This window comes from Chenopodium album, chromosome 25 (assembly GCF_948465745.1).
Source record: "Chenopodium album chromosome 25, dcCheAlbu1.1, whole genome shotgun sequence".
In the NCBI taxonomy this organism is placed as follows: Eukaryota; Viridiplantae; Streptophyta; class Magnoliopsida; order Caryophyllales; family Amaranthaceae; genus Chenopodium; species Chenopodium album.
Window position 1 is genome coordinate 9863852 of NC_137858.1, and position 13004 is coordinate 9876855.

A 13004-nucleotide genomic window follows, 5' to 3' on the forward strand; every position below is an offset into this window, starting at 1 on the left:
TTCCTCATCCTAAATCTTCTAAAAACACACGAAATAGTTCAATTTACGATTTTCATCTTACTAACAACCTAATTTATCAAACTGCCCATGCTATTGCAATTATAGTCAAAGACAATCATCAAAATTTTCTTTTGACTTCACAAACTTTAACCAATTAAGCTAGTTGACATTCACACATATAGGACCTTTAAGTAGTGTCAATCAATTTCATCATTTAATTTAGTTTTACAAAGTGCCAAATACATGTTTCCTTTATTTTTATTTTTTTTTTGAAAATTGTTTCCTTTATTAATCGCAAATAAATTCCCATCTAATTCGTAAAATAAAAAGAAAAATAAAACATTAATTCTTCAATGCTCCAAGAAAATCATGTTCTAATCTTCTCCATATGCGTTTCAACGTCAAGATTTAAATTGCAGAGTCACTCTCAAATCAAAAAATTTCCACAATATTCGTTTATTACTTTATTACCCTCCTCTCTTCTCTCAAACATTGACTCATAGAGTACAAAGCTAATCCTCCAAAAAGGAGTCCATTATAAGGTAATACTTTCATTGGAATTTTTTGTCATTTTTTATATAAACTTGAATCTTCTACTGGAATATTGTTTTTATCTTATTTTCATACATATTTTGCAGCAATTGAAGAAAGGAAATGGAGAAACCAGATATATTAATTCAATTTTCAAAGGAGAAGGAGAAAAGATTGTTACTTACCCGGAAAAATATGGGTTATTGGTGAGTTTATTTGTTTTACATGTTTGTATTCATTTTATTTCAATTTATTTTGCAGCGATATTTAGAGTGTCAAATAAGTACAAGCACTAATGACATCATTAGCACCATTAGATTGCATAACCAAAGTTTCTGCCATTATTAATAAAGCATTGTCACCTATTAACGAATTATCATTATCATCACTCAATGATGCAATAAAGATGTAGCTTGCATGAAGAAACTATGAAAGAGCAAAAATAGATATCGAATATATTAAGCGGCAGTTGGTAGCGTTGGAAACGGAATGGGAAAGGAAGCAAATAAAAGCGAGAAAAGAAATCATTTAACTCTTACATTTTCATTTGTTTGGTTTAACCATAGAAAGAAATCACTTAAACGTAGCTCCCTTTAGAAGGGCAAGAGAACTATTACCTTAGGTTTTAGACTTTTATGGCATGCTTAGATTGAGAATTTGAGAGTAATGTATTGCTAGGGTAATAGAAGTCAAACAAGTCAAAACGAAAGTGAATAGAAGTGAGGAAAAGATAGTGATGGTGTGATTGTAACGGGTTTTATGTAGTGATGGTGTGATGATAGGAGAGAGGTAATTCAGGTAACAAATAGGCGGAAACCATTACCCCTATGTAATGGTAATCATTACCCAGATTATGTAACCAAATACTTGGTGACAATAATGGTTTAATTGAATTTGTTCAACCAAAAAAAAAAACCTTGCCAAACATGTTCATATGTTCTAACTCTGACTATTATTGTTCAGGGGATTATGTTATATATTAAAGATCGAATGATGGGATTTTAATAACACTTTTTAGACCTACATCTTCGAACTCATAAAAACACACTTGGTAGCATGGATTTGCGGCAATATTGTATATTTTTTGATTCATATGAGCCACAAGGGTGGGTACAACGGGGGCGGGGGAAATTCCAGCATATGCTGGGGGCAAGGATCGATCCCGTAACCTCAAGGTTACGAGATGGGAGTGCTACCATCAAGCCAACTCCACATCCATTGTATATAGATTTTGAATCTTCAAACCATAATATATGTTCTAGATGGCGACATATGTAACACATTCACTTTTTTTTGCCCAAAAGATGATGATGGCTAGATAGAACGTGAAATTTGTAATGTGAAATGCATTAGGCGATACATTTCATTTAAGAAGTCCTTTGAAGTCCCAAAGGATGCTTCACGCTTCATGCTACATGATTTACTTTCAGAATAAGCAAGAATAGTATGCTAACTTTCCTGTCTTTCGATATGTTAACTGTTTAATTTCAAGGAGTCAAGGTGGTATCAAAGGGTGGTACGAGGAAATTTTCACTCATTTGAGTTTGGTGAATATTTGGGTATTCTGTTAGCATCGCAATAACTAGTTGATATGAATGTATGGTGATTCGACAAATCTGGAAATTATACAGTAAAGTCAGGGTAACACTTATATCTTTGTACAGGAATTCAGTTGATGGTATGGTTGGGTGACTTGGGTCATTGTTGGATCGTAAAATTTGAAAGAATATATGGTAGCTTGATGTTCCTCCCAAGGTTTGTGTTTTTATATGGAGATACTGTAGTGGTGCCTTACCTACAAATAAGGGGCTGCACAAACATATTAAGAGCATCTCGCCACTGTGTCAATAGCTCAACACTCTTATAGATATGAGGAGATGGAGCTTCATGATATGGAAGTGCTTCTATGCAGAATGCATGTGGGATTGCTCAGGGCTTGGGGGCATGGATTGTCCGAACATAATAAGCTTGATTGATTGGGTTGATTGGTGGCTATCTAAGCTAGATAAAGATGATAGGAATGCTGCTGCAGTTTCCACGTGGGGAAATTGGAACAGGAGAAACGCAGTCATGGAAATTTTGTGAGGCACCCTGCAGAGGTGGCAGGGGCTTCTGTGTCTCTTCTGCCAGCATACGCACAGGAGAGGGGGATGGGTATAAGCAACAAAAAGATACTTGAAAGTCGTAGTTAGCAGGTAGTGAAGCTAATTGATCATAAGCAGATTGATGGTGAACAAGGATTCAATTTGGTGCATTGTTGCACTGCTGCATTGCTGAAGATTTATCACAATATGTGATGGTATTAACAGTCTCTCACCCTACTAGCTTATGTCACACTCTTTTTTTTTTGCTCATTTCAGGGTGGCAGTTATCCATTGGACATCATTATTTGTAGTGCTTTGGGTGTTGATATGTATGATCGTCTTTACTCCACCTGCACTGCTCGTTTTGGTACAGCCCTTATACTAGAGGTATGCCAAAAGCCTCTGGAAACGTATTGTTGTATAATTCTATTGGGAAGGTATGTGCTTGTGGCTGCATACTGACACAAAATTTCTATTCCTTGATATGTTAAAGAATATGCCTTACTCTTCTCTCTGCATTTTTCCAACTTAAATTTCCCTAGCAGGGCATATCAAAAATAAAGCACTAAGGCCAAGAATGATGATACTTGGCTACTTGCCCTATTGATCCTTCCTGTGCTTGAATGGGAATTCTGTAAAATAACCAACTTCCTAGATACTCTATGCTTGAATCATAGATCACCTTTGAATCTTTGATTGGAGGTCATTCCTAGGGATTTGAGTTAAAGCACCTTTACGATCCTTCATTTTTAAACTTTACATCTTTACCATACCAGTTTAGTTCTTTGTCTAGGGTATCAATAAGAGTTCAAGAGTAATATGGGAAAGTATTAATTCATCAAAAGACCAAGGGAGTAATTTTAAAAAAAAAAGTAACATTTGTAGTTACTAAACCTGGGGGATGTCCTTTTACTGTAGGTTGTCTAGACATATACAAGAGCTTATATTCAGTGTGGTGCTACAAAAGACACAATAGGCTTACAACTTACATAATGAAGGTACATGTCTTGGTGGTATTTCTAGATTAATGTAATAATGTACAGTTTCTGCTCATTTTAGTCATACAGTTTAGTTGTGGAATTTTCTCCAGCTATATATAGGTCTTCATACATCTATGGTTGAACGGCACATCCATAGTATGTAACTCAACTGTTTTGTTGCTAGCCTGTTAACTTATTTTGCTATGCTCTTTTTCCTTTTCGGACGGTTCCTTATGAAGGTTCATGTTAGCCAAACCTAAATCATTTTGGGACTTAGGTTTTGTTGTTGTTGCTGCTGCTAACCTGTTTACTCCCCTGATGAGTTCGTTGTGCTTGATGAACGCATCATACTGCTGTTTTAACATATCTCATCATTTTTAGGATTTTCTGCAGGTTTGTGTGCGATAGCTGAACTATTATTATTTCTTTTTGTTTAGAGTGAAATTCAAATGACATTGGAGTTTGGATAATTGATATTTCTATGCTCTTGGTGTAGCTTCCAAACTGAGATGTACCTGATTGGGTCTGCAATGCCATGGAGGTTGCTGAACCAATGTTTTTTCATGCTGTGGATGATTGTTGTCACTTTCCAAGCAGGTTCTTTTTATTTAATCATATGCTCGACTGGATGACAGGTGATGCAACTGCAGCTTGCAATATAATTGGATTTATGTGCCAATTTTTTACTAGGTACCATACTTAGGAAATTTACAACACATATATGACACATTATTGCCACACAAAACTAATAGTTGGATTTATGTGGAAATTCTTTACTATAAGCATATGGCGTTCTTAAAATTTTTCTTAATTATGTACTTGCACAAGGCAAACTGCTGTTCTCAGATCATTTTAACATTCAAATTAATTGAATTGATGTAATATGATTCTACTGCTGTTAAAAACTGACAGCAATTCGAATGTTTCAACTTTCTGTTGGCTGTGGATTTCCTTAATGAGACTTAGAAGAATGGTGCTCATTGATATTTTTTTATCTTTTTTTAATCTATTTTTTTGTTGAATTATGATTCAAAAACTTCTTGAATCCCATTTAAAACCTTTGGTTAAGTTTGTTTTTCACATGGTGTAAAAGCAATATTATCAAGTGGTATATTAGCGTGGATGATGACATAATTATGACTCAAAGTCCATAATCAAGTCTTTAATAAAGAGGGGGGTGGTGGGCTTGTTGCCTATCCCCTTATTTCAGCTATTTGTTTGATTTTAGTAATGAGTGATGCTGGTATTTCTTTTTTCACCTGTAAGGATGAGTTGGGTCGGGGTTCCGTTGGGGACCCCGACCTAAGTCATCTTTGCAAATGTAAAAATGATATATAGAGAGAGGAGGAGGGGGAGGGTGGGATATCAGCTTCAAGCCTTCAACTGAGGACTGATCTTTGTAAATAACAGAAGAAAATGTATATCTATAACACTTACTCTCATCTTAATGGCAATCTAGCTGAGATCCATGATTCATAATGGTTATTTGCAACAAAGGTGTATTATTTGTGAGATATAAAATATTCCTTTGTTGTAAATAACCATTAACGGAGGAAGTATACTATTGTAAATTTGTAAGGTCTGTAACAGATCTACATAGATAATAAGTGCTGTCATTTCATATTAAAACACAATTTGCACCCACATTTACAGAGATATGCAGCAGAATAGCAGATGAAACTGGTGCTCAGCTTTTTGGATAGATACAGGAATTTGAATGAACTTCATCTTATGCACTCCTCCTAGACCAAACTAAACTTTGGCAAAACTGACCTGTTGTAATAAAATTCAGTAATCCACTGTATCCAGCCCAGATCATAACTATATTTAAAAACTAGACTAGTTTACCGCATTAACATGAATTGAAATTGACTCAAGTCACTCGAACCAAACTAAATATACCCGAAAATTAACATAACCATAAAAACACGAATACTGCTTGTTACTAAACTGAACTGATTGACTTTATCACTTGCAATGACCGGAATCGAACTAACTCAAATTAGATTCAATCCGAACATCATGATTGACACCTATACACCCAACTCAATAAACTAATATTGAATAAAAATTATACTCTTTTGAGATGCAAACAATTGAATAAAATGATTCCTATAATATCTATGAAACTGTTAGAGGGTGGTGGGACAGTTGTTGATGATGGTACACCATAAGCTACGGCCTACGGGAAAGTACAATGCCCCTAATCCCTATGCCTGCAACAGCTAAGCTTTGGCATGTTTGAAAGATACTCAAAATCTCAACTATTATTCTCAATTATTGTTACATAAAATCATTATTAAAATTAAGATACTGATGTACTGTAACTAAAATACATACATATTTGGTTGTATTATAATACTTAGAGTAGTCATTTTTTTTTGTAATTTTATGCTAATACATTATTAAAATATATGTTTATGAAGTAAATTGCTAGTAGTTAGCAGCTTCTAAGAAAGTGGTTCTCTTGTCGGAACATTGTCTGAATAGATGGCAGATTTGAGGATGGTGTGTGTGAATTAAAGCTTGCTTTTGAGTTGGCTTTGTCATACAAGTTGTTGATAATTTATTGTAGAGGAACAAATTTTTTTTTAAGAATATGATTTAATAAAAAATGGTTATTAATCCCTTCATTTATGCCTGCAAATACATATTTGAAGTCCTTTTTTTGTCTACATTGTAGACTATACATGTTAACATTTCTCAAATCATATCATATATTGTATGAATGAATCAAAAGCAATATTCTCCGTAGCATGGTACACCTTACTCTTATAATCAAGCACTTTTCTATAAGTTAAATCTTCTATTTTAGTCTATTTCCTTGATACTTGATTAGGTAACCGGAATATACATGTCACTATGGAGTATGTCTTTGAGTTTTAACATGTAACACACCTTCATATGCTATCCTAGGAGAAGGGATATGAAACTCTAGAACTTGGCCGAGTTCATTGTATGGAAAGAGGATAAAGTCATTACAAAAATCTTAATTTTTTATGACAACTCGTTAATAACAAACTATAATCTTGTTTCTAATATAACACTTTTAATGATAGTCTTTTAGCCCATCACAAAACATATCCAACTTCATACAAAAGACTCAACCCAACTTTTATTCCTAAACTACTTATATTAAACAAAGTATGTTTCTCTATCTTGGCCAAGTCTAGTAGTAATGAAATGTTCATGTTCAATGAGTAAGAGATTTGGTCTTTGAGAAGTTTTACATTTACAATTTTACACCATAAATTCGTACGATCAAACCCTATTAATTAAAAAGCTTTTAGGATAAATATTTCATTACCCTTCCCCTCTCCGCTAATTGTGCAAAGTTAATTCACGCATACTTCAACCTAATAAGGTATTCTCCTTATCGACCAAAAAGCAAATGATCAAACTTTTTTCATACTCCTATTTAACAACTCAATTTTCAACCGATGTATATTCATTTAGTCCATTTACAATCACGCAAACTCGAGCTTGTTTACAAGCTCTAAAAAATCCTTGATACATAACAAAATCCTTGATACAAATTACAAAGATTTTGTAAGAAATTTTCATGGGGCAACAGTAATTAGAGACGTGACAACCTGTAAGTTTAATGTAAGTGTATAATTATACACTATACAATCTACGGCTGTATAATTATGTATTTATAATTGTATATTCGTAGTTGACTTAGTAAACGTACATCCACATGCACGGACACGTATCATAATTCCCCGTCTCGTGCTCCTAATGTAGTCCTCATTGATTAGTCAAGCCGCAACGCTTTCCACACGATTAATCTGTCAAACCATACTCCTTCACCTCCATACAATTTGTGACATCTGTCCACCCTACCCCACCTTAAGTCAAAACAGGCGATCCTTTCGCAATTTCACACACATACACAACTATTTTAGGAAATTTTCAGGGTTTTTACTTACACTTTTTTTTTTGCACATTTTTTAGATTTTGTTTAGGATTAATCTAATTGTGCTTTGTGCTAGTTACTACTTGTTAAATAAATAAATAATTTGTGCTAGTTACTACTTGTATCAACTTGGCTTCCTCTCTTTGGAATAAAGATATTTGTGATTAAGGCTTTGTTATTGACGTTATTTCAAAAAAAAATTAAAATAAAAATAAAAAAAATCTTGACGTTATTTGCGTTGAAGATCAAAACAAAAATTTCAAACCAAATCCGATCATATAATCTTATTTATGTTTGTTCATGGATTGTCGTGTATCTTTAATTACGTATTTGTTCTTGCTTTTTTAAAAAAAAATTACGTATTTGTTATCGTCAAAATATTTTTTAAATATTTGTTAAAATTATGAAAAATTAGATATTTGAAAATTACACGTAATAATGAATCTAACAAATCTCACTATTGTTTGTTGAAGTGTATCACCACATGTAAGTGTCCCACATTAGTTTAAGATGAGAGAGTTAATCACTTTATAAGGCTAAGGGGCTATTCCTCATATTGCCATATGGTTTTGGGATGGAACCTCCTTTGATCTTGTGAAGTAGACTCTCTCTCTTGGTTTGCAGGTGCGGCCTAGGCCCGCGTTTAAAATGGTATCAGAGCCAGGTTCACGGTTTGGGACCTTTAATGGCTTGAGTATATTGCTAGGCCCATGGTTTAGGATCTTTAATGGCATTAAGTATTCTGGGCCAAATTAAGTTGGATCAAATGATCCTTGAGTAAAAAAGGGACCTTACATGTGAGGGGGAGTGTTGAAGTGTATCACCACATGTAAGTGTCCCACATTGGTTTAAGATGAGAGAGTTAATCACTTTATAAGGCTAAGGGGCTATTCCTCCTATTGCCATATGGTTTTGGGATGGAACCTCCTTTGATCTTGTAAAGTGGACTCTCTCTCTTGGTTTGCGGGTGCGGCCTAGGCCCGCGTTTAACATTGTTCGTTAAAAAAAATCTCACTATTGTTTTTTCTTATAAATTGAGGTACATATATTGTTTGATATTATTATAAATAAAATATATAATAAGAAGCATAATTTAAATAATCTCGAAATTTAAATTTGATTGTTATGGTGAAAACTTTAAACCCATGGAGTAGACATATTTTGAACTTTTTTTTTAATACATTTATGTTATACATTTATACGGAACTTTCTTATTTTATTACTTGCAACGTTTTGAATTTTCGCTTTAAATACATAACTCCGCTCATTAATATTATATCTATAATTGTCAATAATTAGTTGTTATGAATGTTATAAATAAATAAACAGACTTATATTGTAAATCAAATAATCAACATATGTGAATAGTAACGTACAAAACCAATTAAATATATCATGTAAAAGGAAAAAAACAATGTAATTACTAGTATATTTTAAACACACTTTTGATTAATAGAAAAGTATAATTATGTACTGACCCACTTACCCTACCTTTCAAACACACTCACTATCCACAAGTCTACAACTAGGAAAGAAGGAACTTAACCAACCAACCAAGTAAAAAGTGTCATTAATTAAAATATGTAGTCCTTCCTTCATTTCCTTCTTTATTATATGAAACTACTTAGAACCTCACTTGAACTCTCTTAGAAACAAACTCCCACCAACACCAACACAATACACCTCCCTATATATATATATATATAACCCTATATATATAACCCTCCAAATCCTCTAACTTGATCAAACAAGAAAGAAATTAAAATTACTATAAATAATAAATTCGAATTCACTAAAACCAAAATATACAAATTTCAACAATTACACACAAGTATGATGGGAAGACAGCAGTGCAAGAAGCACCCTAAACACCGCCAATCCCCTGGCGTGTGCTCCCTTTGTCTCTCAGACAAACTATCAAAGGTTTCTAACTCCGGTACCGCCTCACGGTCCGCTATCATTCGAGCTCGTGCTCGTATTTACTATCAATCCTCATCATCCTCCTCTCTTTCATCTAGCTATGATTCTTCTAATGCTTCTTCTACCGCTGCCTCCCCCGTACACCACGTTTTAAGTGGTGCTCATCATCGGAGGATCGTGTCCGATGTACGAGCTAATGTTGTTGTAGGCAAGGATGGGTGTAACAATAACAGCAAAGGTGGTTCGGTTTTTAGTAAGAGTAAATCTATGGCTCATGTTGAGAAATATGATGATAAAAAGAAGAATATGAAGAAGAATGTAAGGAAATTATGGGCTAATTTGCTTCGGTTAGGAAGAAATGAAGAGAAGCGTGTTAATGCACAAGTTAATGATCGTAAGATTATTCAGCCGCATCAACTTCAAAGTTCTAGCAGCATGGTTGTTTATTAATTGATTGATTGATTGATTAAGCTAGATTAGTTTTGTTAATCATGTTATTTGGACATGACTAGTGATTTTTTTTTTTTTACTTTTTTTGTGTATATATAAAAGAAAAGGAAAAATGGAGGGGAGAAAAATATACATACAGCAATCCAAATTACAAAAGAATTGAAGAAATTTATCATGCTTTGATGAATATGTACATTTATGTGATACAAGTTTCAAAAAAGATAGTGAAATGAAATTTTGTGGATAATTTGTGTTTATTTTATTATTGTCAATTATTTTCCTTTTTGTGGTTAATGATTTTGGAAATTTGGATACATATGTTGATGATTATTTTTGGTTTTTCCATTCAAGTGCATGTTGTTTAATTTGTGCATCGAAAAGTAAAATACTTGTAGGAATTTTGCTTTGGATGTAGTAGCTAGATTTTATTTTTATTTGATAAATGATCTGATTTATAAGATTTATGTAAGAATGGGTAAAGATTATCACTCTCTTCGTTTCATAATGTTAGTCCTGTATAAGGATGGAGTACTTAGTTTTTACTTTAATTTGTTTATGTAATTGCAAGTTTATAGATGAAAATCATACAAATATATGCAATTTTTTGAGTTAGCTATTGATGATGATATTACACACAGTTCAACACATTCGTAAATGCAACTCGATTTTTCTTTGTTATTATGCAACTCAATTGCAAATTGCTATACTCCGGATAGTATTGTTCACTGTACCTTTTATTAATAGTACAGATACATTTCCTCTATCGTAGATCGAGGAGAGGACATGCATCATCAAACAACCAAAATTTGGACAATTTAAAGCCACAAAGAGAGCAAGATCCAATAAATATATATAAATTAACTACGTATTATTGATAATAATGCCTATAGATCCATGAAGTTTCAACTTGCATACACAATACGATTCAAATATTTATCATATGTACGCTCACTTGATCACTCTATCCATTCTCTTACCTTTCTTTTTCTTCTTACATTACTAGTTTATATAATCGGTATATACATAATAAACAATTCCTTTTATTATACATGAATTCAATTATCCTTCACCAAAAAAAAAAATGAATTCAATTATGTTGAAATTGACGTCATATTATATCATAATTACAATAATAATGTATATCTTATGTTAAGGGATGGATAATGATTGACACAATAGTCATGAATTCTGTTTACATTAGAAATGACGCAAAAGAAAGAATATAAATATGTTATGGTGACCGTTTTGCTTAATTAAGTATTTTCAAGATATGCATTAAAAGAATTTATTATCCGTAAGCATACAAATCCTGATAGGTACACTATTCGCTAGATTGCTAAACTAGCCACATCATGATCCCTTTATTTCAGCTTACAAAGTAATATACCTTTAAATATACGATTATCTATACTAATTAATCTTAAAATACATAATTAGAGGTTAGAGTGAGTCATGCTGATTTGAACATTATATCTTATTTATATGCAAGCTTATTATTTATTAGTTGAATTTGAATATTTCAATTGAGTTCAAAATATTGTTCAAACTCACCTTAATTAGATTTTATCATGTTTGAACTTGGTTTGTATTTTGAGTATTAAATGAACAAGCTTTGTTCTGTCTAACTTTGCGTAATTACATTATTACTTATTCTCCAAGAATATACTTAAGATAATAATCTCTAGCCTAGCAAATTATTGACAAAATCAAACAATTAATACAAATTCTAGATAAGTTTTAAATAAAATCAATTGTTAGTGAATGATTACATAGACAAATAAACCACGAATATATAAAAAAAAAAAAAATTGTTCATAACACACGTACGTAGTATTAATAATGTATCCATTAATCTATGTATCCTGGCTCAAGCTCATTTACTACTCAATAATAAGTTCGCCGATAATATTTGCATCAACTTATTTTCACCTTTACATCATTACCATTTCAAGATCTTATATTACCATCGTATGTTAATGAAATATTCTTCTTGTGAATGTCGTGATCTTCATGCAAACAACAGGAAGAAATAGTACTATCAGGAAAGATAGAAGTTAAGAGAGAGACGTGGAATAATATAAGGAAAGGGTAGAACAACTATTTGGTGATGTTTTATGGTGACTTGCGCATGTGTAGGCCGTAGAAATTAGGTTGATTCGGTCATTATGGGGTAGAAACACAAGTATGAAATCGTCTAAAATAGACAACTAGGAAAAAGTTTAATACAACTTGTCAAATTAGGCTTCTTAACGTGTAGTCACTCATTATTAATTTTTCATTAGGCTAAAGATAAGAAGCTGTTCTTTTCAACTTATACTCCGTATCACAAAAAAACTTATAACGGAGTACCTAGTTTTATCAGAATTATTTCAATCATGTTATAATCTTGATATTGTTATTTTTTACTAACTATTTTTAATTGTGTATCATTGTAAATGAGAATAAAGTTACATATTTACAAAGTCAAACACACACAAAACAATAAATAAGGGTCTGACTAAATATTTTATGAGAGAAGGAAATTAAAAACTGAATTGAACTGAAAATAATCTGAAAAGAACAAACCCTAAGTCAATAAAATCTCATTATACTATAGTAATGTTTTATACATTTATTTAAAAATATTGTTGTAGATTAATCATATTAAATCAGAACATACTCCATATCGGACCGGAAAGATTAATAATAAGTTATTACTTACTGGTTAATTGAATATAACCCCCACATCACACAACATAATTAATCGTGCATTTCAAGTTGTTAAGAAATTCCTCGTCTTTGACGAATTCAAACTGGCTATGTGTACTAGTCGGTGGTCAAACCAACGTGCTTCTGCGTATTTCTTCTTTCTCCTTTTTCTTTTGCTTTTACATTTTCCTGTCTTTTACAGGAAATTCGAGTTTATTGTCTTTTGATGTCTTTATTAACTGATATCGAACTGTTGTCTTTATGGGCTTCCCATCCTACCAAATTGAAGAAGACTTTTGGGCCAAATACTATTTGGGCTTTGTGCGTCTTTTATGGGCTTGACTAACGAAGATCTATTAACTTTATTAGCAGTACATACTTGATTTGAAACTCTTATACTACCTCTAGTTCTTATTACTCGAAAGTCGCAAC

General features: G+C 32.5%; 1 long non-coding RNA gene across 2 annotated transcripts; it reads left to right on the forward strand.

The window, feature by feature from the left end:
• Window positions 1-367: 367 nt before the first annotated feature.
• On the forward strand, window positions 368-4434 carry LOC145615015 (uncharacterized). 2 transcript variants are annotated; one of them, XR_014107201.1, is made up of 4 exons: window positions 368-542; window positions 639-737; window positions 2196-3002; window positions 4092-4434. It is a non-coding gene; the product is annotated as an uncharacterized LOC145615015 (long non-coding RNA). The 2 variants fall into 2 exon arrangements; XR_014107200.1 differs by having other exon boundaries at window positions 2892-3002.
• Window positions 4435-13004: the final 8570 nt, after the last annotated feature.